The 24247-nt window shown below is 41.4% G+C and overlaps 2 non-coding genes across 2 annotated transcripts; one reads left to right on the forward strand and one right to left on the reverse strand.

Annotated features, from left to right (window-relative positions):
- Positions 1-594: 594 nt before the first annotated feature.
- On the forward strand, positions 595-701 carry LOC120264140. Its single transcript, XR_005537314.1, has one exon. It is a non-coding gene; the product is annotated as a small nucleolar RNA R71 (small nucleolar RNA).
- Positions 702-3973: 3272 nt separating this feature from the next.
- LOC120264153 lies at positions 3974-4080 on the reverse strand. Its single transcript, XR_005537326.1, has one exon. It is a non-coding gene; the product is annotated as a small nucleolar RNA R71 (small nucleolar RNA).
- Positions 4081-24247: the final 20167 nt, after the last annotated feature.

Below are 24247 nucleotides of genomic sequence, written 5' to 3' on the forward strand. Positions count from 1 at the left end.
CAACAAAAAAACAGATTTTGTCAGAAACCCTCACGGGCTTCCATGCGCCCGCATGGAAACCGTGGAGGCTTTCAAAGTTGACCTCCAAAACGACTCTCTCCCACTTTATAAACCTCCCAAAAAAACCTTAACTAAGTTCCTAACACAAAAGAACACTCAAAATACTTAAACAACAAGTTAAACTCAAGAGGCAAAACATAAGCAAAGTAAAGAAAATGTCAAACTCCCACAGACGTTCTCAACCAAAGATGCATCACCAATAGAGATCGGGCAATCGGAGGGAGCATGTCCTCCACCACACCCGGTGCAAGTACTCACATCCGCCACTCTGTTTGAAGTTAGAAGATCTAACTTCTTACTTAAATTTTGCACTTACGCCGCCAATGAACTTACTACATCTATCTCATGAAGACCGGCCACCCTTTTCTTCTCTCTAGCATTCCATTGGTAGTTGTTTAAACCATTTTCTTCAATAAGTTAACGGGCCTCATCGGGGTCTTGCTACCTAAGGTACCTCCTACTGCTACATCCAAGAGTTGTCTTGTACTCGGATTCAACCCATTGTAAAAAGTCTGAACAATCATCCACTCCGGGAATCCGTGTTGTCAGCACTTTCTCAGGAGCTCCTTGAACCTTTCCCATGTCTCGAATAGAGAGTCCAATTACGACTGTACAAAGGATGAGATCTCATTCCTAAGCTTTGCAGATTTTCCAAGAGGAAAATAACGGGCCAGAAAAGCTTCTACCATCTCCTCCCATGTAGTAATCAAAGTTCTAGGTAATGAGTGTAGACACTGCTTTGCTCTCCCTTTTAGGGGAAATGGGAAGGCTCTTAACTTGATCGCATCATCCATCACCCTGTTTATCTTAAGCATATCACACACCTCAAGAAAGTTCTCTATGTGACTGTTTGGATCCTCATCAGCCAAACCATTGAACTGTGCGGATTGCTGCAACATGTGTATGAATGTCGGTTTTAGCTCGAAATTCTGAGCTATAATTGGGAGTCGCACAATACTTGATTGTGTGCCCAAAACTGAGGGTCTAGCATAATCAGAGAGTGTCCTCTGCTGCTCATTCTGTTCTGCCATATTATCTGACCCTTCAACTTCCAAATCAGCTAGATTAGATTACTCTTCCATAAGTCCTTTCCCTTTTCTTCTAAGTGTTCTTTCAAGCTCGGGATCTCCTTCAATCAATATTGAGGGGTTCCCTCAGGTCATTAACCTGAAGCTGCACAAAGAAAAGAAAACAAATCAGAATAATGACAGAAAAGAAAATGTGAAATAGAATGGATAAAGGAATATGTAAATAAACGTAAGTGCAAAGTATCTCTAAACGCCTTCTTCCCGCAATGGCACTAAAAACTTGACAATGCTCCCCGCAAATGCACGGGGTTGTTGAAATAATAAATCCCATGTGAGTGGGGTATCGTATAAACAGGGAAAACAGAATAAAAATACTTAATTTGTTTCTTAACTATATGAAAGATGAATAGTAATATGTGTGACAAGATTCAATTCTCAAAAGTAAAGCAACCCGAAAGAGAGCAAAAGTAAATGAGAAGGTAAGGCAATCGATAAAGATGGGGTACCCGGGTATCGATCCGCCTAGGAAAATCATTTCAAGTGCAAGAACTCTCTGTTATGCTTTTTAACTAATGCAATGGTGAGTCAGGGACATCCTTTTAATGCATAGTACTGAATCTATGGTTAACCAAGCCTAATCCTCTATATGTCTCAGAGGAGAGGTTGAACAACCTCTCAACCTCGCACTTGTAAGAAGGATTGCATTAGGCTCTAGGGATTCCAAGTGATAAATCTCTTCCTAATTGTAAACCTAACCCTTTGGTCCAGAAGAAAGGTCCCTAACCACAATTAAGCCCGAGATGCTAAAATCACCTCAAGACTTCACTCCGTTGCACTTGCAACTAAGCCCCAGGAGAGGGTTATCCCTTAGCTCATTCGCTCTATTATGGCCGGAAAGAACTCGAGGATCAGAGGTAGAATCTATCACACTGGAGGGGAAAGGGAACACTCCTGTACCTCTCGACTCACCCTCTCAACCCTCTCCAATCAAGCTTTGTCTTACTCTAGTGGTGTGTCACTCACTCACAAGGGTTACGACATGAACTCTCAACCTTAGTGTCACTCTAAGGGAGTATTCAACAATCAAACATTCAAGATTGGAACTCACAAAAACATCAATTAATTGAAAGCATAATAAAGAGATTCAAATAAACTAATACATCCAAGGGTTCACAAATACCCAAGTATCCACTAGGGTTTAGCTCTCCATGGAGCACAATACAAACGATAATGAAATCAAATGTAAAAGAAAGTAATCGATAGGAAAAATGCCCTCGATAGTCGTGGCGATGGTCTTGTGGGGACTCCTCTACTCATCGCAAGATCCCCTTGTCCTGTATAAGATACGCCTCACCGAATCAATCCAATGGAGGCTCCTTTACCAACCTTCTTCCAAAGAGATAACGATGTCAGAGCCATAGAACCTCCCCAAATCCCTAGCGAATACCTCTCAAAACCCTAGCCGCAGCCCTCTCTCAAATTGGGGAAAAGATGGAGAAAAGAATGTTGAAATTGGGGCTGAAATCAACCTTAAATAGGGCTGGAATCGGGATTCCACACGCCCCTGTGGATATTCCACACGGGCCTGTGGAATTAACGCACGGGCGTGTGGAACTTCCACATGCCCATGTGGCTCCTCTGTTTTGCGCCTTCTTCAGCCTGCTGTGAACAGTACCTGCTACAGTAACGGTCCGAAATACTCCCGAATCCATCCTTTCATTGAGGTAACGTAAACAGGCACACGTTCTTGTTGTAGATAGTCTTGGTTCTTCAATAAACGGTCACATTAGTGGAGATCTTGCTAAATATGCACAAGTCGGAATACTGGGATGTAACTGCCTTCGTGCCCCTCCGAATCATTACCTTAGCTGGAATACAAGGAGGTTAGCATACATTCTAGCATTCTAAACCCGACTCATGTCTCCGTGTTTGAGCCTTCTCAAGATCTCCTCCAAATAATCGTAAAACGATCTACAATGGCTTCTTTCACAAATAATCAGCCTCATAACCCAACCTGCATAAAAGTACATGAATAAACATGTATTAGCACTAAAACTTGGCAAAAATAATGCCCATCATAAGGAAAGAATGCTTCGCCTTCTTATCGCACAAGCACTTATCAATCACATTCATTGATTCTAACTAGATAACTGAGCATTAGTTAATACTAATACTTCTGTTCCCTATGGATTCGACTACCACTCATCGGGGTAATTATTACTTTCAACACCTGTGCACTTGTGGTTCACACGGATATTCGGTCGCGTCATGTTTTTGGCGCCATTGCTAGAGAATGAGATATTAGGAACACTAGGAATTGGTTACTTTAGTTATTCACATTTTCATTTACTTTTCTACTTCATACTTCTCTATTCTGCCATTCTCATTGTTCCTTTCATTGACTTCAGCTATAGGTTATGACCCGAGGGAACCCTCTAGGAACCTTCTAGGAACAGAATTTTCAAGCTGAAATAGCGGTTGAAGAATCTGAAAATATGGCAGAACAAGGAGAGCAATAAAGGATACTTTCAAATTTCACTAGACATACAATTCATGGGACACAATCGAGCATTGTTAGGACATCGGTAGCAGTCCCGTATTTTGAGTTAAAGCTAGGTTTTATTAAAATGGTTCAACAGTCCGTACAGTTTAATGGGTTAACCGATGAAGACCCAAACAATCATATTGAGAATTTTCTTGAAGTATGCAATATGTTGAAGATTAATGGGGTTTCGGATGATGCAATTTGCTTGAGAGCTTTCCCATTTTCATTAAAGGGAAGAGCCAAACAATGGCTTCTTTCATTGCCAAGAGCTTCTATCAAAACATGGAACGAAATAGTCGAAGCTTTCCTTGCAATGTACTTTCCTCCGGGAAAATCAGCAAAGCTTTGTAATAAGATATCATCATTTGTTCAGATGTTGCTCGAATCTTTATTTAAGACTTGGGAACGATTCAAGGAGCTCTTGCGGAAGTGTCCACAACATGGATTCCCCGAATGAATGATAATTCACACATTTTACAATGGGTTAAACTCAAGCAACAAACAATTTTTTGATGCCGCTGCATGGGGGACATTGGGAAACAAAACCTTTGAAGAAGTCCGAAAACTGATTGAAGAGATGGGTTCGAATAGCTACCAATGGAATGCAAGAGAAAAGAAAAAACTGGTCGGACTCCATGAGATTAATGCGGTTACATCCATGGCATCCGAAGTAGGGGCATTGAGCAAGAAATTGGATACTTTGACTTCATTAAAGGTAGCCGCAATCACAAGTTGTGATGGTTGCGAGGGTTCGCATACTCCATCCGACTGTCCTATCTCAATTACTATTTCAGCCCCAGTTGAACAAGTAGATCTTATGGGTAATTTGGAAAAAGGACAAGGTAACCCTTATAGAAACACCTACAACCAAGGGTGGAGAAACCATCCAAATCTCTCATGGGGTAACCAAGGGCTGCAAAAATCCGCTGCCCCACCGGGATTTTAGCAAACACCTTCAATTCTGGAGAGAGTTTTAGAATTAGAAAAGGTTTTGTTAAAGTTTTTTCAATCAACCGACACAAGATTTTAAAACATAGAGGCAACACTCCAAAATTATACCGCTTCCTTGCACAATTTGGAAAATTAAGTAGGACAAATAGTGAAGTCATTAAGCATTAGTTAGGAAGCATAGTAGTTGTTTTTGCATTTGAAGCAATAATTCTAGGAGAAATAATATCCGAGTACCCCACTTTTATCAATTGCCTTTCCTCTCATTTTATTGTGCCTCTCTTTCTTATTTTTTTAGTTTATTTGCATCAATCTTTATCCACACCATCATTGTTTCATCTCCACTTAGTTAAGTAGCAATCTTGGTGTTTCTATTTCTTATTCCCTATGGATACGATACCCCACTCACCTGAGATTTATTACTTCGACAAACCCGTGCACTTGTGGGATATATCTCTGGTTGTACAATTAAGATTATGCTGATACTATCAAGTACATAGAGCTCACCACCGATTAACCTCATGATTTCACTACGGGCTAGGTTTTCCATGATTTATGCGGTGGCCGTCATTATGTCCCAGGTTAATCGAAGGTCTCTTTGCTCACACGACCGACATACAAGTATATTCATGATATTCTTAGCCGTCTAGTGGCAGGATGTGGAGATAGTACAGGCTCACTTCGTAGTACAGATCCTTTATATCTCCACTCCGTGGCACATAGAGTTTTCCTCCATTTGGGATATATCATCACCGATTACCTTTGTCACCAGAGTGAGTACTTGCTGTTAGAAGCACTATTTGCAGGACCTTACATTACTTGTCTCATGTTTAAGATAAGTCTGATCCGCTCAATCAGAGGCGAGGAGAGGATTAGTAGCCCGGCACCATTGGGACAGGTCACTCTCCGGTTGATGGGCATTGTGAGTCTTCATCTGAGGACGAGGAGGAGCATGCTGAGGCTACAAAGGCACCACCTCCAACCGAGCCCATGGTGACCGAAGCAGCACCAGTAGCGTTAGCCGATCTTGAGTTACCTTCACCTCGAGTTCACAAGCATCTGGCTCGACTCAAGACTATCGTTGCTACCATCCTTGAGAACCAGGCGTGGATCCTGGAGCAACTTGATTGTATTTAACAGACCATTGATGAGGAGGTCTCATCCGCTACTACACCAGCACTCGAGCCAGTATCAGTACCAGCACTAGATACCGACGCTTGAGGAGTCATAGTCAGGAGTCTTTTCACTTAGTTTCTATGCTTTTATTTGTTTTGTTGGCAGTTTTTAGACTTTTTATACTCAGAAAGGTTTCTCCTTCTGAGAGTTATCTTCATGTTTTTTTTTCTGTTGTGAGTATATGCTTTACTGTTTTATCTATGTGAACTTGTGTTGTGTTTATATTTTGTTGAGCTTTACTGAACCCCTTGCATTCCTTGCAAATGATCCTTAAGAGTTATATTGATGATTTTTTAGTCATAGACGTGATCATATGACCTTGTCACATGGTAGTGTGAGCTTCACAACCTATACAACAAGCCCATGAGTTAGACTTCACCAAATGGTTAATAAGGTGTTTAGGGGAGTATTGTTTTAATTGCATTCCTACATAGATGTTGCTTCCATTGATACTATCTTTATTGTGCTTATATGCATACATTGAGGTTAATGTACATCTTAAGAGTGGGGGAGGGTTCACCTTGTACATGACTTTTACTTGTGTTTCCATGAGCATGCTCTTGTTGCCAATGAAGGTTCACCTTAGGGTGAAGAGTTTAATTCTTAGTTTTTGGAGGTTGTAAACCCTAGATTTTATCATGCTCTCGCTTTTATCCAATTTCCATGAATATTTTTGTCCGGTTGCTCTTTATGCACTTTTCTCACTCATTAGACCTATTAAAACTCTAGTTCATTATTTTGGGACCTTAGTGTGCTAGTTTTATTCAAAAAAAAATCAAAAAATTGAAAAAAAAAATTTGGAAATTGTTTGTTGTTTGTACATAGAGGATGGAAAGAGCTACCACCCATGATGTATGAACCTACTCTTATAAGTCGGATACTTGTTATATCCTAATAAGAGAAAGTGCTATCTCATGGGATGTGTGAAACCTACCACCTCGAAAGTGTAAAAGTCACTTGTGAGGCATCTTGGGAAAGGGCTACCTTAGAGGATTGTGTGAAGCTACTGACACATCCCTTGCGTGTAACACGCAAGTACACGGGTTTGTCGAAAATTATAATACCCCAGTGAGTGGGTAGATGAATCCATAGGGAATAATGATCAGAAACACAAAGATTTCTACTTAACTAAAGTGAATATGAATCGATAGTGTGTGAACAAAATCAATATGCAAAGAAATAAAGAAAGTAAGAACGAGAGGCACAATAAAATGACGGAAAGGGTAATAGATAGAAAGTCGGATACCCGGACATTGCTCCCCTTAGGACTATTGCTTCAAGTGCAAGACCAACTATTAAGCGTGTGACTCATGCGTAATGAGTCGTGGAAATCTTAAAGTATACGGTCCCAAACCTAAGGTCAACCGTGACTAACTCAACACTATGCCCTGGTGAATAAATCACTCAGTCTCAGCACCTCACACTTTGTATTGTTGTAAGAAGCTCTAGGCATTCTAAGTGATAAACGCTATTCCCTAGCATAAGTCTAACCCTTTGGTCTAGGCAAAAGACCCTAGTTTCAATTAAGCCCCAGCACCAAAGATTACTTCAACGCTTCACTATGTTGCTCTCACAACTTAGCCCAGCGGAGTTTCTCTCTTAGCACTTCACTCTATTGTGACCGCAAAAAACCCTTGGAACATGGTGGTAGGATAAATCACACTGAAGGGGAAAGGAGATGTTCTGCTAGCTCCCAACTCAGCCTCTTGACCCTTTCCAATCTTGGTTTGTCTAATCCTTATGGTGTATCACTCACTGACAAGGATTGCCAATGTAGACTCTCAATCCTAGTGTACTCTAAGAAAGAAATCATTAAACAAGCATTCAAGATTGGAACTAAATTAAAGATATCAATTAAAGAAATCAATTAAAGAATCATAATGAAAAGGTTAATGAAACAATAACATCGTATGGTTTATTATAAGTTCTTGTGTGTTAAAAATACGAAGTATTCTTTCCTTACGATGAGCATGACTTTTATCAGGTTTAAGCACTAATACATGTGTTTTTGTGTTATTTTGCGTATGTAGGGTTGTGAAGTTAAGTATTAAGAAAAGAAGCCAGAAGTAGATCGTGAACGCATTATTTGGTGGAATTTCAGAAGCAACAAACATGAAGACACAAGTGGGGATCTAAGATACATGAATGTGTACCATCCTCCATGTATTCAAGCCATTACAATGAGTTGGAGGGGCACGAAGGCAGTCATATTTGCGTATCCCAACTTGTGCAATGATAGCAAGATCTTCACCAATGAACCTGTTTATTGAAGAAGCGATGCAATCTACAGCATAAGCATGTGCCCGTTTATGTTGCCTCGATGGAAAGTGGACTCGGGAGTGTTTTTGGTGGGGGGTACTGTACAGCTTACTGTGGTAATTTCTTGTAGCAGTTACTGTTCACAGTCGCCGGAAAATCAAAATTCCAGAGAATCTACAAGGGCGCGTGGAATTTCCACACTCCCGTGTGGAAATTCCACAGTGGCATGTGGAACATCCACAGACCCGTGTGGATGCCCGATTCCAGCCTAATTAAAGCCATTTTTCAGCCCGATTTTAGCATTCTTTTTCCCATCTTTTCTGTATCTTTTGAGAGGCCGGCGGCTAGGGTTTAGAGGGGTTTTGCAAGGCTTTTGGAGTTGTTCTCTAGCTTCAGCACTGAGATTCTCCTTGAAGATAATTATTGGGGGAGCTTTCGTTGGCACCGATTGGCGAGGTGCACCCTATGCTTAACAAGGGGACCTTTTGAGAGGACGAGTCCACTACACAAGACCATCAACACGAATATCGAGGGGGTTTTTATATGGATTACATGTTTTTACTTTTGATTTCATTATTGATTATATCTTGCTCCATGGAGAGTTAAACACCCTAGTGGGTACTTGGATTTTGTAAACCCTAGGATGTTATTTTTTCATTGATCTTTTATTATGCTTTCCTTAATTGTTGTTTCAATTGATTTCCAATCTTGAATGCTTGTTGAATGATTTCTCCCTTAGAGCGACACTAGGGTTAAGAGTTCATCTTGGTAACCATTATAGATGTGTGACACTATGAGGGTTAGACATTGCTTGATTGGAGAGGGTTGAGAGGGTGAGTCGAGAGGTAGCGGAGCGTCCCCTTTCCCCTCCGATGTGATTTATCCTACCTCCATTTCTTTCAGCTCTTTGAGGTCACAATAGAGTGAAGTTCTAGAGGATGAACTCCGCTGGGGCTTAGTTGCGTGAGCAATAGAGTGAAGTGTTGACTTGACTCTAGTGTCTGGGCTTAGATATGACCAGGGGCCTTTCGCCTGGAGCAAAGGGTTAGGTCTATACATAAGAAGAGGGTTTATCACTTGGATTCCCTATAACTTCATGCAACTTTACACAGTGTGAGGTGTTGACACTGAGCGATTTGTCCGTCGGGACATAGTGTAGAGTTAGTCACGGTTGACCTTAGGTTTTTGGACCTTGTGTTTAAGGATTTCCACTACTCATTAAGCATCAATTAGGAGACATAATAGTTGGTCTTGCATTTGAAACATTAGTCTTAGGGGGAGCATTATCTGAGTACCCCACTTCTATTGATTGTCTTTCCTTTCATTTTATCGTTCCTCAATTTCTTATTTCTTTTAGTCTTTTTCATATAAATCTTATTCACACCATCATTGATTCATTCTCATCCTAGTTACATAGTAATCATTGTATTTCTATTCACTATTCCCTGTGGATACGGTACCCACTCACCTGGGATTTATTACTTTGACAAACCCGTGCACTTACGGGTCACACGCAAGGGCGTTGTCAGTATATAAGTCCAAGTACCCTCTAGGGGTTTATGTCACCATGGAGCAAGATACAATCAATAATGAAATCGAAACTAAAAACATATAATCCATAAGTAACACCCCCTCGGTATTTGTGTTAATGGTCTTGGAGAGTAGCCTCATCCTCTTCAAAGGTTCCCTTGTCAAGCCTAAGGCACATCTCGCTTGATCGGTGCCGATGAAAGCTCCCCCAATAACTCTCTTCCAAAGGAACATGGTGTTAATGGCCGTAGAACCACTCCAAAAACCTTGCCAAAGCCCCTCTATACCCTAGTTGCAGGCCTCTCCAAAGCTGGGGAATAGATGGAGAAAAGATGGAAAAAAGGATTCCCAAATCGGTACAAGTCACAACTTTATATAAGGCTAGAATTGGGAATCCACACGGGCGTGTGGAATTTCCACATGCCCGTGTGAATATGTAGGAATCTGCTTTTCCATGACCTATGAATAGTAACTACTATAGTAAATTGTTACATTGATTTTCTACAGTAATCTGCTATAGTAATCCGCCAAAAACACTCCCGAATCCACATTTTTCATCGAGGCAACATAAACAGGTATATGTCGATGCCGTAGATCTTGTTGTTTCTTCAATAAGGGATAACATTGCGAAGATCTTGCCAGCATTGCACAGGTCAAAATACACAAATGTGACTGCCTTTATGCCCCTCCAAACCATGTAATTGCTTGAGCATATGGAGGTTAGCACACATTCATGTATCTTCATGGACAACTTGTGTCTTCACGTTTGTTCACTGCAAGATTAAATCAACAAAGTGCAATCGCAATCTACTTTGGCTTCCGTCCTCGATATTTGGCTCCATAACCCTACATGCACACAAGTAACACAAATACACATATATTAGTGCTAAAATCTGATAAAGTAATGCTCATCATAAGAAAAGAGTACTTCATATTAATAATACACAAGCACTTATCAGCTATTACCTATTCTTTTTCTTTATAAATATGTCCCGTGTTAATAAGATCTTTGTAGTGGACATAGTGTTGACATGAGATGAGTTTTTCACACACACACGCATTTGGACTTCATCACATTCATTTTTTATTGAATTGTTTGCTAGAGCGTTGATTGTTTTGTCTAGTGTTTTATTTTCTCCATTACTTTAGAATTTTATTCTTGTACCCTTTTGGTGAACCTAAGGAAAAGCACTTTTCTTTTCTTTCAATGAGTTTAATGTTTAATTTTGCTTGAGGACAAGAAAAGGCTTAAGTGTGGGGCAGTTTGATAACTGCTTGAGTAAACATATTCTTATATATGTTTTACATGTATTGAGCATCATTTTTACCATGGTTTATGTCTCATATTGTGTATTTGGTGTTCTTTTGCACAATTAGGTTTTCAATGCCTTGAAGAATTAAAAAGGGAGCAAAGATAGGCTATAAAGGCTCAATTTTGAGAATTCTTGTGCAATTCAAAGACCAAGAAACTAGAGGAGTTCAGCCATGTGAAGATGTGTGCCAACTTCCAAGGAGACTCAAGTCAATTCAGTAGTTAGAAGGGCACAAAGGCAGTCACATCTTTATGTTCCTTCTCTTTGTAAAGATTGCAAGATCTCTCAAAGACACGTCAATGAAGAAAAGTCTTATAGCCTACCACATGATCATGTGTCCAATTATGAGGCATTAAGAGGAGAATGTTCTGATCATGTTTGTAAAAATCAGCGTAGAAATTTTACTATAGCAGCACTATAGCAAAGTTACTGTTCACGTGCCAGTGTGGAAATTCCTGCAGCCATGCGGATGAGTGGAAAATGGGCACGTGCACGTGACAGCACGTGACAAATGCAAATCTCAGCTATAAATACTCCATTTGCAATATTATTGAGGGACTTTTTGCGGAGCTTTTGGCGAGCACTTTGAAGGCAAGGTGGCTAGGATTTGGAAGGAGGTCTTTGGCAACATTGGGAGAAGTCCATCATCAGCTTTGATTGATCTTCTCTCTGTCATAGCAAAGAGGAAGCCACCAGCGACCTAGCTTCGCAGGAGGATTCTTCAAGTCGGTGGGCGACCCATCAAGGCCATTGATCACGAATTCAAGTTGTTTTTCCTTCATGTTTTTCATTGCATTTCATTTTATTAATCATTGTTTTGTAACTTGCCCTATGGAGGGCTAAACCCTAGTGGGTAATTTGGCATGTGAACCCTAGGATCTATTCTTTGTATTGATTTGCTTTATGTTTCTAGTTAATCAGAGTTGATTTGAGTTTAACCTTATGATTTCATTACTTGCATGTGTTATGACTTGATTTATTACTTTGATGTGAGAGGTCTCTATTAGAGTTAGAACACCAAGGTTAAAGGGGGTTAAGAGGGTGAGTCATGAGATAGTTGGTTGTCCCCATTCCCTTTCGATTGAGTGTTTCCAATCTCCATATTCCCTAGACTCTTTATAACCATATTTGTTGTGAGGCGTGAAATTGATAGATTTCTCCACCGGGACCTTGTAGGGGGTCAGGGAATCCTTCACCAGAAATTAAAGGTTGGATCTATTTTTAGGAATCGGTTTTACTCCTAGATATCCCTAGAGCTTATTGAGGTCATATGTGTTATGAGGTGTTGAGATTGAGCGATTTCTCCACGGGGACCTTGAAGGGGACTAGTACCGGTTGCTTGGAGATGAGGACCGGTTGTTCTTAGATTACCTTGATGCAATTAAACTCGGTTTAGAGGCATTTACCGAATCTTTACTTCATGTTAGATCCTCGGGGGAGCATTGACTGAGTACCCCTAAGACACCCCTTGCCTGTTACGTGCAAGTGCACGGGTTTATCGAAGTAATAATACCCCGGTGAGTTGGTAGTCAAATCCACAGGGAATAATGATCAGAAACACAAAGATTGATATTTAACTAAAGTGAAGATGAATCAATAGTAGTGTGAACAAAATCAGTATGTAAAGAAATAAAGAAAGTCAGAATGAGAGGCATAATAAAATGAGAGGAAAGTTAATCGATAGATAGTGGGCCACCCGGACATTGCTCCCCCTAGGACTATTGCTTCAAGTGCAAGACCAACTATTAAGCTCCTGACTGATGCTTAATGAGCCATGGAAATCCTAAAGTACACGGTCCCAAACCTAAGCTTAACCGTGACTAACTCTAAACTATGCCTTGGCGAAGAAATCACTCAGTCTCAACACCTCACACTGTGTACAGTTGCAAGAGGCTCTAGGGATTCCATGTGATAAACCCTATTCCTTAATATAGGTTTAACCATTTGGTCCATGCAAAAGACCCCTAGTCACAATTAAGCCCCTGCACTAAAGATTACTTTAATGCTTTACTTTGTCACAAGAGCAACTAAGCCCCAGCAGAGTTTCTCTCTTACCACTTCCCTCTATTGTGGAACAAAGAACCCTTGGAACATGGTGGTATGATAAATCACATTGAAGGGGAAAGGGGACGTTCCTCTACCTCTCGACTCACCCTCTCGACCCTCTCCAATCGTGATTTGTCTAACCCTCATGGTGTGTCACTCACTCACAAGGATTACCAATGTAGACTCTTAACCCTAGTGTTACTCTAAAGGAGAAGTCATTCAACAAGCATTCAAGATTGGAACTCAATTAAAGACATCAATCAAATAATCATAATAAAAGGTCATTGAAACAATAACATCCTAGGGTTTACAAGTCCAAGTACCCTGTAGGGTGTTAGCTCTCCATGGAGCAAGATACAATCAATAATAAAGTCAAAAGCAAAAAACATGCAGTCCATAAGTAAAACCCCCTCGATAATCATGTTAATGGTATTGTGGAGCAGCCTCGTCCTCTTCAAAGGTTCCCTTGTCAAGCCTAGGGCACACCTCGCTGGATCAATGTCGATGAAAGCTCCCCCAATAACTTTCTTCCAAAGGAACACACTGTCGTAGGCCGTGGAAAAACTCCAAAAGTCATGCCAAAGCCCTTCTAAACCCTAGCCACTGGGCCCTCCAAAGTTCGGGAAAAGATGCAGAAAAGGTGCAAAAGATGATTCTGAAATCGGGTTGAATTGCGGGTTTATATGGGGCTGGAATCGGGAATCCACACGGGCGTGTGGAATTTCCACACGGCCATGTGAAACTGCAGAACTTTGTTTTTCAATAGCTTGTGAACAGTAACTACTACAGTAAATTATTGCAGTGATTTTCTACAGTACCTATTACAGTACTCCGCCAAAAACATTCCCGAATCCTCACTTTTCATCGAACGGGCACACGTCTAGCCGTAGATCATGTTGCTTCTTCAATAGGGGATAACATTGACAAAGATCTTGCTATCATTGCATGAGTCAGAATACGTAAATATGACTGCATTTGTGCCCCTCCAAACCATAAAATTGCTTAAGCGCATGGAGGTTGGCAGACATTCACGTATCTTCGAGCATAACTTGTGTCTTCATGTTTGTTCACTCGAAGATTTCATCAATAAAGTGTAATAGCAATCTACTTTGGCTTCATTCCTCCATATTTGGCTCCACAACCCTACATGCACACAAGTAACACAAATACACATATATTAGTGCTAAAATCTGATAGAAGTAATGCTCATCATAAGAAAAGAATACTTTATATTATAAATACACAAGCAGTTATCAAATCCATCTTAATTGATACTAGCCCCTGAATCTGCCAATGCCATCTCTTCACCCATATTACCAATGTTGCTCGGAATAACAAAGCGTACGGGGTCTTTCTTCTTGTTCGGCATATTCTTTTGCAACACCACCGAACAAGAGGCATCTAAGATCACCGATGCACTCTCCTCCAACTTCCTCTTGTTGGTCAATAGATCCTTGAAAAACATTGCATACCGAGGTATTTGGGACAATGCCTCCATAAAAGGAATGTTGATATGCAATTGCTTGAATAGACCCAAGAACTTCTTGTATTGTTCATTATTTTTGTCGTTCTTCAACCTTGAAGGATAAAGGATTCTTGGTTTGCAAGGTGGGGTTGCCACCTCTTTCTTCTTGTTTGCTCTCTCCTCAACCTCCACAACCTCGGGTGCTTCAACATTGGTCTTCTCATTTGAAAGACTACCCTCAACCTCACGACCACTTCTCAAAGTCATTGCCTTCACATGTTCCCTCGGATTAGTCTCGATGTTACTAGGTAAGCTTCCTTGAAGTCTATCCGATAATGACTTTTCAATTTGCCCCACTTGATTTACTATATTGTGCAATGACGTGGTGTGGTTGCGAAGTGTAGCTTTGACCAACTGAAACCTTGTATCCGATGACTGGATGAATCTCATCAAAGCATTTCTCTAAATCGATCATCCTGGTTTCCAAGCCTAAAACTCGGTTCTCCATGTTCATGGCTTGATGTTGTCATTGAAAACCCGGTGGTGCCATGGCCTTTTGTTGCCCTTGATTACTCCATAAAAAATTGGGATGGTTCTCCACCCTTGGCTGTAGGTGTTGCTATAAGGATTACCTTATCCTCTTCCAGAATTGCCCATAAAGTCTACTTGTTCAGTTGGGGCTGAAGTAGCAATCGAAATAGGACAATCGGATTACATATGTGAACCCCCACAACCATCATAACTTGTGATTGCAGCTACCCTTGGTGAAGTCAATGTATCCAATTTCTTGCACAATGCCTCAACTTGGGCTACCAAGGATGTAACCGCATCAATTTCATGGTGTCCAGCCACTTTCTTTCTTTCTCTGGCATTCCATTTGTAGTTATTGAAACCCATTTCTTCAATCATTTACCAGACTTCTTTGGGAGTCTTGTTCCCCATTGTATCTTCTGCACCAGCATCTAGAAGTTGTTTGTTACTTGAGTTCAACACGTTATAAAATGTATTAATGATCATCCACTCGGGGAACCCATGATGTCGACACTTCCACAAAAGGTCCTTGAATTATTCCCAAGTCTCAAACATTGTTTCAAGCTCCATCTAAACAAATGATGATATCTCATTGTTAAGCTTTGCCGATTTTCCCCGAGAGAAGTACCTTGCAAGGAAAGCTTTTACCATTTCATTTCATGTTGTGATGGAAGCCCTTGGCAATGAATGGAGCCACTGTTTGGCCCTTCCTTTCAAAGAGAATGGGAAAGCCCTCAAGCGAATTGCATCATTAGAAATCCCATTGATCTTGAACATGTCACACACTTCAAGGAAGTTCTCAATATGATTATTCGTGTCTTCATCAACTAACCCATTAAACTCTGTGGACTATTGAACCATCTAAAACAAGGCTGGCTTCAACTCAAAATTCTGGGCTATTACAGGTGGCCTCACAATGCTCGATTGTGTCATATTAATAGTAGGTCTTACAAAATCTGAAAGTGTTCTTTGTTGGCCCTCTTATTCAGCTATGTTTTCAGATTCTTCACCTTCTATTTCAGCTGAATGATTCTGTTCTTACAAAGGTTCTTTACCCCTTTTATGAATTGTTCATTCAAGTTCAAGATCTCCTTCAACCAATGTCTAGGAGTTCCTTGGGGTATAACCTGGAGCTGTAACCAAAGAAAGAAAAATAAATTAGAACGATGATAGAATAAGAAAGTGTGAGATAGAGTAAATGATGAATAGCTAAAATAGCAAAGTGCAAAGTGTTCTAAAACGCCTATTCCCTGGCAATGGCGCCAAAAACTTGAGACACCCCTTGCATGTGATATGCAAGTACACGGGTTTGTCAAAGTAATAATACCCCGATGAGTGGGTAGTCGAATCCACAGGGAATAGTGCTCAGAAACACAAAAATTGCTACTTAACTAAAGTGAAGATGAATCAACAGTAGTGTGAACAAAATCAATATGGAATGAAATAAAGAAAGTCAGAATGAGTGGCTCAATAAACTGAGAGGAAGGCAATCAATAGGAAATGGGGCACCTGCACATTGCTCCCCCTATGACTATTGCTTCAAGTGCAAGACCAACTATTAAGCTCCTGACTGATGCTTAATATGTCGTGGAAATCCTAAAGTTTACGGTCCCAAACCTAAGGTCAACCATGACTAACTCTACACTATGCCCCAGTGGAGAAATCACTCCATCTCAACACCTCACACTGCATACAATTGCTAGAAGCTGTAGTGATTCTAATTGATAAATCCTATTCCCTAATATAGGTCTAACCCTTTGATCCAGGCGAAAGACCACTAGTCACAATTAACCCCAGCACTAAGGATTACTTCAATGCTTCACTTTGTTGCTCGAGCAACTTATCCCCAGGGGAGTTCCTCTCTTCGCACTTCACTCTATTGTGACCGCAAAGAACCCTTGCAACATGGAGATGGATAAATCACACTGAAGGGGAAAGAGGACGTTCCACTACCTCTCACTCACCCTCTTGACCCTCTCCAATCTAGCTTTGTCTAACCCTCATGGTTTATCACTCACTCACAAGGATTCCAATGTAGATTATTAACCCTAGTGTCACTCTAAAGGAAAAATCATTCAACAAGCATTCAAGTTTGGAACTCAATTAAAGACATCAATCAAAGAATCAGAATCAAAAGCTCAATGAAACAACAACATCCTAGGGTTTACAAGTCCAAGTACCCTGTAGGGGTTTAGCTCTCCATGGAGCAAGATACAATCAATAGTAAAGTCAAAAGTAAAAAACATGCAATCCATAAGTAAAACCTCCTCGGTAATCGTGTCGATGGTATTATGGAGTAGCCTCATCCTCTTCAAAGGTTCCTTTGTCAAGCCTAGGGCACACCTCGCCGGATCAGTATCGACGAAAGCTCCCCCAATAACTTTCTTCCAAAGGAACACGCTGTCTGTAGGCTATAGAACCACCCCAAAAACCATGCCAAGCCCTTCTAAACTATACCCACAGGCCCCTCCAAAGTTTCGGTAAAAGATGGAGAAAAGATGGAAAAGAGGATTCTAAAATCAGGTTGAATCACGGCTTTATATAGGGCTCGAATCGGGAATCCACACGGGCGAGTGGAATTTCCACACGCCCATGTGATACTGCAGAACTTTGCTTTTGAACAGCATGTGAACAATAACTGCTACAGTACCAATTACATCGATTTTCTATAGTACCTGCTACAATGCTCTGCCAAAAACACTCCCTAATCCACACTTTTCATCAAGGCAACATAAACAGGCACACGTCTATGCCGTTGACAAGGTCCCCTTGCGTATATCCCGCAAGTGCACGGGTTTGTCAAAGTAATAATCCCGGGTGAGTGGGGTAGAATCCATAGGGAGTAGGGATTAAAGACACTTAATTCGATTCTTAGCTATGTGGAGTATCAACAATGATAAGTGTGATAATGATTCAATTCTCAACAATTAAAAGCAACAAGTAAGAGAGCAAAAGTAAGGAGGAGGCAAGGCAATCGATAAAGATGGGTTACTCGGATGATGCTTCTCTTAGGAAAATCGCTTCAAGTGCAAGAACTCTCTATTATGCTTCCTAATCAATGCAATGGTGAGTCGTGGAAATCCTTACATACATAGTCCCAAATCTAAGGTCAACTATGCCTAACTCTATTCATGTCCCGGAGGAGAGATTAAATAAACTCTCTACCTCACACTCGAATAAAATTGCAATGAGCTCTAAGGATTCCAAGTGATAAATCGCTTCCTAATTATAGACCTAACCCTTTGGTCCAGGCGGAAGGTCCCTAGCCGCAATTAAGCCCTAGATACTAAGATCCCCTCAATGCTTCACTCCATTGCACGCGCAACTAGGCCCCAGCGGAGGTTCATCCCTTAGACCATTCACTCTATTATGGCGGCAAAGAACTCAAGGAACGGAGGTAGAATCTATCACGTCGGAGGAGAAAGGGGACGCTCCTGTACCTCTCGACTCACCCTCTCAACCCTCTCCAACCTAGCTTTGTCTAACGCTCGTGGTGTGTCACTCACTCACAAGGTTACCAACAAGAACTCTTAACCCTAGTGTCACTCTAGGGGAAATGTTCATACAATCAAGCATTCAAGGTTGGAACTTACAATAAACATCAATTTATTGAAAGCATAATAAAGAAGTTCAAAGAAACGAATACATCCTAGGGTTCATAATCACCCAAGTACCCACTAGGGGTTTAGCTCTCCATGGAGCTAAGTACAATCAAAGAAATTGAATGTAAAAGCAATGAATCCATAAAGAAACCCGATCGATGGTTGTGTCGATGGTCTTACGGAGAGTCCTCTACTCGTCGTCCAAGGATTCCCTCGTCCGGTTTAGGATACGCCTCGACGGAAGCTCACCTACCAACCTTCTTTCTCAGGAATGATGATGTCGGAGCAGTAGAACCTCTCCAAAACATTGGCCAATACCCCTCAAAACCCTAGCCGAAGCCCTCTCTCAAGTTGGGGAAAAGATGGAGAAAAGAATACCAAAATCGGGGCTGAATCGGCTTTAAATAGGGCTGGAATCGGGCAACTCCACGGGCGTGGACGCTACACGCGCCCGTGCGGAATTTCCACACGGGCGTGGATAATTTCCACACGGCCGTGTGGATTCTCTATTTCTATGATTTCTTGGCCGGTTGTGAATAGTATTGCTACAGTGCTCTTCTACAGTCCGACCTGAATAACTTCCCGATTCCATACTTTCATCGGGGTAACGCAAACAGGCACAAGTTCCCATCGTGAATCACTTGCTTCTTCAATGATATATATGTTGGTGGAGCTCCTGTTCTTATATGCATAAGACGGAATGCTCAAGTGTGACTGCTTTGTGCCCCTCCAAATAGATGTGCTCACTCGAATGCGAGGAGGTTGGCACACACTTTAGCATCTCACACCTGTCCTATGTCTTTGCATTTGAACCTTAGCAAGATCTCCTCCAAAATAGGTGCATTATGATTCACATTGGCCTATTTCCTTCATACTCAGCCTCACAACCATACCTGCATAAAAGTAACATAAAAACACACATAATAATGTAAAAACCTGAGATAAGTAATGCTCAACATAAGGAAAGAATGCTTCGCATTCATATCACACAAGCACTTATCAAACTCCCCCACACTTAAGCTTTTGCTTGTCCTCAAGCAAACATTAAAACATTCTGTGCATCAATGAAGAAAATATTGAAAGTGCTTGGCCTTAGGTTCACCGAGGTATACAAAGAAAGTATTCTATAAGTAAGGAAAATTTCAACACTAAATATTAAAAAATCAATGCTCTAGCTAAAAACTTGAATAAAAAAGGACAATAAACCCGAATTTCGTGTAAGTGTGTGAACTTACTCAAAACAACCCAGGTTATACTCCTCAAAGTTCTAAGTACAAGGGACTTATTTATCTACAAAAGTGATAGAAATTTTAAAAGATGGTAGTAGCTTCACACATCCTCTAAGGTAGCCCTTTCCAAAGCGGCCGCTAAGGTGGCTTTCACACTTTCGAGGTGGTAGCTCTTTCTACCCGAGTGGTACCTTTCACTCATCCTATGATATAGCTCTTTCTCTCATTAGGGCATAACTAGTATCCGACTTGTGAGAGTAGCTTTATACTTCATAGGTGGTAGCTCTTTCCACCCAACAAATACAAATAAACAATAAAACTATATATATATATATATATTTTTTTTTTTCAAAATTTAGCAAAAGAAGTAAACCTAACTAGCCCCTTTAACATCAAACATGAGTTTCCAATAGAGATCAAAGAGTGAGTAGTGCACTAAGTGTAAATCGGGCAAAAATTCCTAAAAATTCAAGAAAGAACTAGAGCATGAAAACATTTAATGTTAACAATTCTTCTAGACTTAAGAATACAATCATTGCAACTAAGGTGAACTGCCATTGGCTAAGTGAGCATATATCAATCAAGAACAATAGAAAATATGTCCGCATTATGAAACTCCCCCCCCCCCACACTTAAGTTGTACATTGTCCTCAATGTACTCATGCAAGCTCACTCAAAATATATCATTCAAAAATAGATGTGGGAGAAGCAATCAAAACAATACTCCCCTGACTCGTGTTGCGTTTGATGATGCTAATTCGTTGGGAGTAGTGTTTCAACGGGTTGTGAAGCTCACACAGCGAAGTGCCGAAGTACCTTGGCCGTGCCCATGACTAAGTCTCAATTCCCAAGATGACAAGACCATCTGCACGCATACATGAGGGGGTTCAGTGAAGCTCAAGAAAAACAAAAATAACTCGAGTGTATAAAAGATGAAGCAATGAATACAACTCGATAAATGCAAAATAACATAAACTCAGAAGGAAAAATCCTTTATGAGTGAACAAGTCTAAAAACAAGAAAATAAAATAAAGTAAAATGCATGAAAGTAAAAGAAAAGTCAAGTGTCGGAGTCGCTCTCGGGCTCCTGTGCTGCTGCTGCTGAAGTGGAAGCATATAGTGGGTCCTCCGGTGCTGGGGTCGAGGATGGAGGTGCTGGAGGAACTGGCGGGGCCTGAAGAGTCCTCGGCAGCAGGACAAATGATGAGGCAACGTCTCGCTCTAGGATCTACTGTAATATGTCGAAACGTGCCATGAACTCTGTGTCCTGAGTGGCCTGTATAGCCCTAATCTTCGCAATCTTTGCTCAAGCCTCAGTCACCTCTGTCCGTATCACTCCCAAGGCGCTCTCGAGTCTCTCAAAATGATCATGAGCTCAAGACGGTGGAAATATACGCACGGGGGGTGTTTCCTCTGCCGCTGGAGGTGTCTCGGTCTCTATCGGAGCTGGTTGGGGCTCGGGAACGGACTAAGATGTCCCAGCTTCATCTTCAAATGGTATGTGTAGCACATAAACACCATTTGAATATTTTTGGACCAACCCCATGAGCCTCATTGTCTCTAACCCAAGTGGAGCTGGTATTATCACTTTCTCAGTTCCGTTGATTTTATCTCGCAAACCCATCCCCATAATGAGTCTAGTAATATATGGACCCGAGAATATGACACCCAATCGAGGATATTGTCCTTGATGCTTCAAATACTCTGCTAAAATGTGTCCCAGATGGACCGGTTCATTCCGAACCATGGAGTACAAGTACAGAAGCTCTTGCTTGTTGATGACTCCTGTGCTATCACCACGACCATTCACTGACCTGCTTATGATGGCGTGAAGATATCTGTAACTGGGTCGAGATAAACATGAGGCCTTAGATACTCCTTGTTCATAGCGTCCCTTTCCACATAATAATGAATATGCCTCAATAGGAGATAAACCCGTCATGTCAATTAGATGATTCTCATACTCCTCAGTTTCAGTATACTCATCATCATATAAACCAAGTCTAGTGGAAAACTGTGTGATACTCATACTGTGATGCTACCTAAAAGCTCTGAACTGAATCGCATCGACATTATCAAAATGAGCATAAGAGCGGTTGAACTCAAACGAAGCAAGTACCTCTAAAGTGAGTGTACGGATAGCAGGGTCATGAATATTCAGTAACTTTTGCCAACTACAGACCAGTAATAATTTCTCTACCTCATCAGCCATATCATCCGCTAGTTGCACCTTCCTAAGTAACCCAACATCCGGAATTTGCGTTTGACCAAACTTAAGCTTCTCTAACCGCTCAAACCGAGCTTGATGTGCAGGGAGTGTGAATTCCATAACTTCCGGCTCAAGGGCAGGCTTTCGAGGCCGCTTAGCAACTGCTTTCTTCGATTTGGTAGCCATACCTGTATGTACTAGAAAAGGAAAATCAATCAGTTCCATTCAAACAGCAAAAAAATAAGAACACACGGCCGTGCGGAAATACCACACGCCCGTATGCTTGCACGGGGCGTGAAAACCGCACGGTTCTTGTAGACAATCTCCATGCCACCTCTCTATCTCACTTCCATATCATCTTAAAAACAAATCATAACTAGTTTAGCAAGAAAATGATGTGTTTTGACCATTTCAATCGCAAGTAATCAGTTAGATTCAAACAAAATATAAAAATAGAGAAAATCAAGGCTTACCGATGAGCTGCACTTAAACACCCTTACAATCCACACAATGCTCACTCAATCAGCTCGAAGATGACAGTAGCAGGGGACAAGAATGTCAGAAAAATGCTTTTTGGGTAGCTTAGGTTTATTTGAGGGGAAGGGTGTGACTCTTGTATTGGGAGAGCGAATGGTCCTTTAAATCCTGGAAATCCACACGGGCGTGCGGGGGTTGTCCAAGCCCATGCGCTCTCAAACGAAGGGTTCACAGGGGTGGGCGCACGCCCCTGTGGCCTTGATGGATATCCGAGAAAAATGTACACACGCCCGTGCGGCAATTCCACACTGGCGTCGACTTAGACATGCCCAACTCACAGGGGCAACCGCACGCCCCTGTGTTTTCTAAGGATGAAGGAGGTAACCTGCAGAGTTCCGCACGGGCGTGTGGAAATTACCCACGCCCGTGTGTGGTTCACAAGGTCACCCACATGGGCGAGTCCACGCCCCTGTGTGCTCTCGGGAAAATCTGCCCAACTCTTCAGGAATTCACACGCCCGTGCGGAAATTACGCACGGGCGTGCGCCAGTCTCATGGTCATCCACAGGGGCAGCCGCACGCCACTGTGCCCTCTCTGGATGAGTTCACAGTACACATCCACGGGCGTGTGGAAATTCCACACGCCCGTGTGTTTTCTCTGGATGACGTAGAAAACCCTGCAGGCTCTGCAGAACTATTCTGAACATGTGTACACACTCAGAGACTGCTATATTATGCAAAATTTACGAGAAAAAAATACAAAATAGAACTCAAACGACCATACTTCGACAATTCTCAACAAAACACACAATGAGTACTTTTTTTATCCCACAACAAAAATCGCAAAGACAAGCACTTAAAAAAATCGAGATGCCAACACTTAACAATTTATTTATGCAAACCAATTAAACTAAGAAGATAGGAAAAATCAAGAAACACTTGGGTTGCCTCCCAAGATGCGCTTTGTTTAACGTCACTAAAGCTTGACGTACTCTTACCTTACCTCATGAGGGTTCATGGAGGAAAAAAATACTTCTCTATTGTCACTGCAAATTTCTCCGCCATGGTATGGTTTCAGCCTATGTCCATTCACCTTGAATGTGCCCTTCTCTAGATGACTAATCTCAATGGCTCCATGAGGTGAAAATTCGGTTATGGTATACGGACCAGACCACCTTGATTTAAGTTCCCCGGGAATAAACATAGACGGGAGTTGAATAGTAGCACCTGGTCACTGACTTTGAAGTCTTTCGGGGTTTTAATATGCTTGTCATGCCACTTCCGAATCCTTTCCTTATATATCCTCGCATTCTCATATGTCTTCAGCCTCCATTCATCTAGCTCATTGGGATGTAATATTCGTTGCTCTCCAGATTTGCGCAAGTCAGAATTCATCACTTTAATTGCCCAATACGCTTTGTGCTGTAATTCCACTGGTAAATGGCAAGATTTTACATACACTAGATTATAGGGAGTGGTCCCTATTGGTGTTTTGTATCCTGTTCTATGAGCCCAAAGCGTGTCGTCCAACCTTTCAGACCAATCTCGTTTACCTTGTTCCACTGTTTTAGTTAAGATTCTCTTGAGCTATCTGTTTGTAACCTCCACTTGCCCACTCGTTTGCGGATGGTAAGGTGTTGCAAGACGATGATGAACCCCATAACGCTTTAACACTTTCGCCAGTTGTGTATTACAAAAATGTGTTCCCCGATCACTAATGATAATTCTTGGAGTTCCAAAACGAGCAAATAACTTCTTAAGAAATTTCACCACAGTTCTTGCATCATTAGTTGGAAGAGAGCTTGGGCTTCCACCCACTTGGAAACATAG

The sequence above is a fragment of the Dioscorea cayenensis genome, chromosome 6, assembly GCF_009730915.1.
Source record: "Dioscorea cayenensis subsp. rotundata cultivar TDr96_F1 chromosome 6, TDr96_F1_v2_PseudoChromosome.rev07_lg8_w22 25.fasta, whole genome shotgun sequence".
Lineage (NCBI taxonomy): Eukaryota > Viridiplantae > Streptophyta > Magnoliopsida > Dioscoreales > Dioscoreaceae > Dioscorea > Dioscorea cayenensis.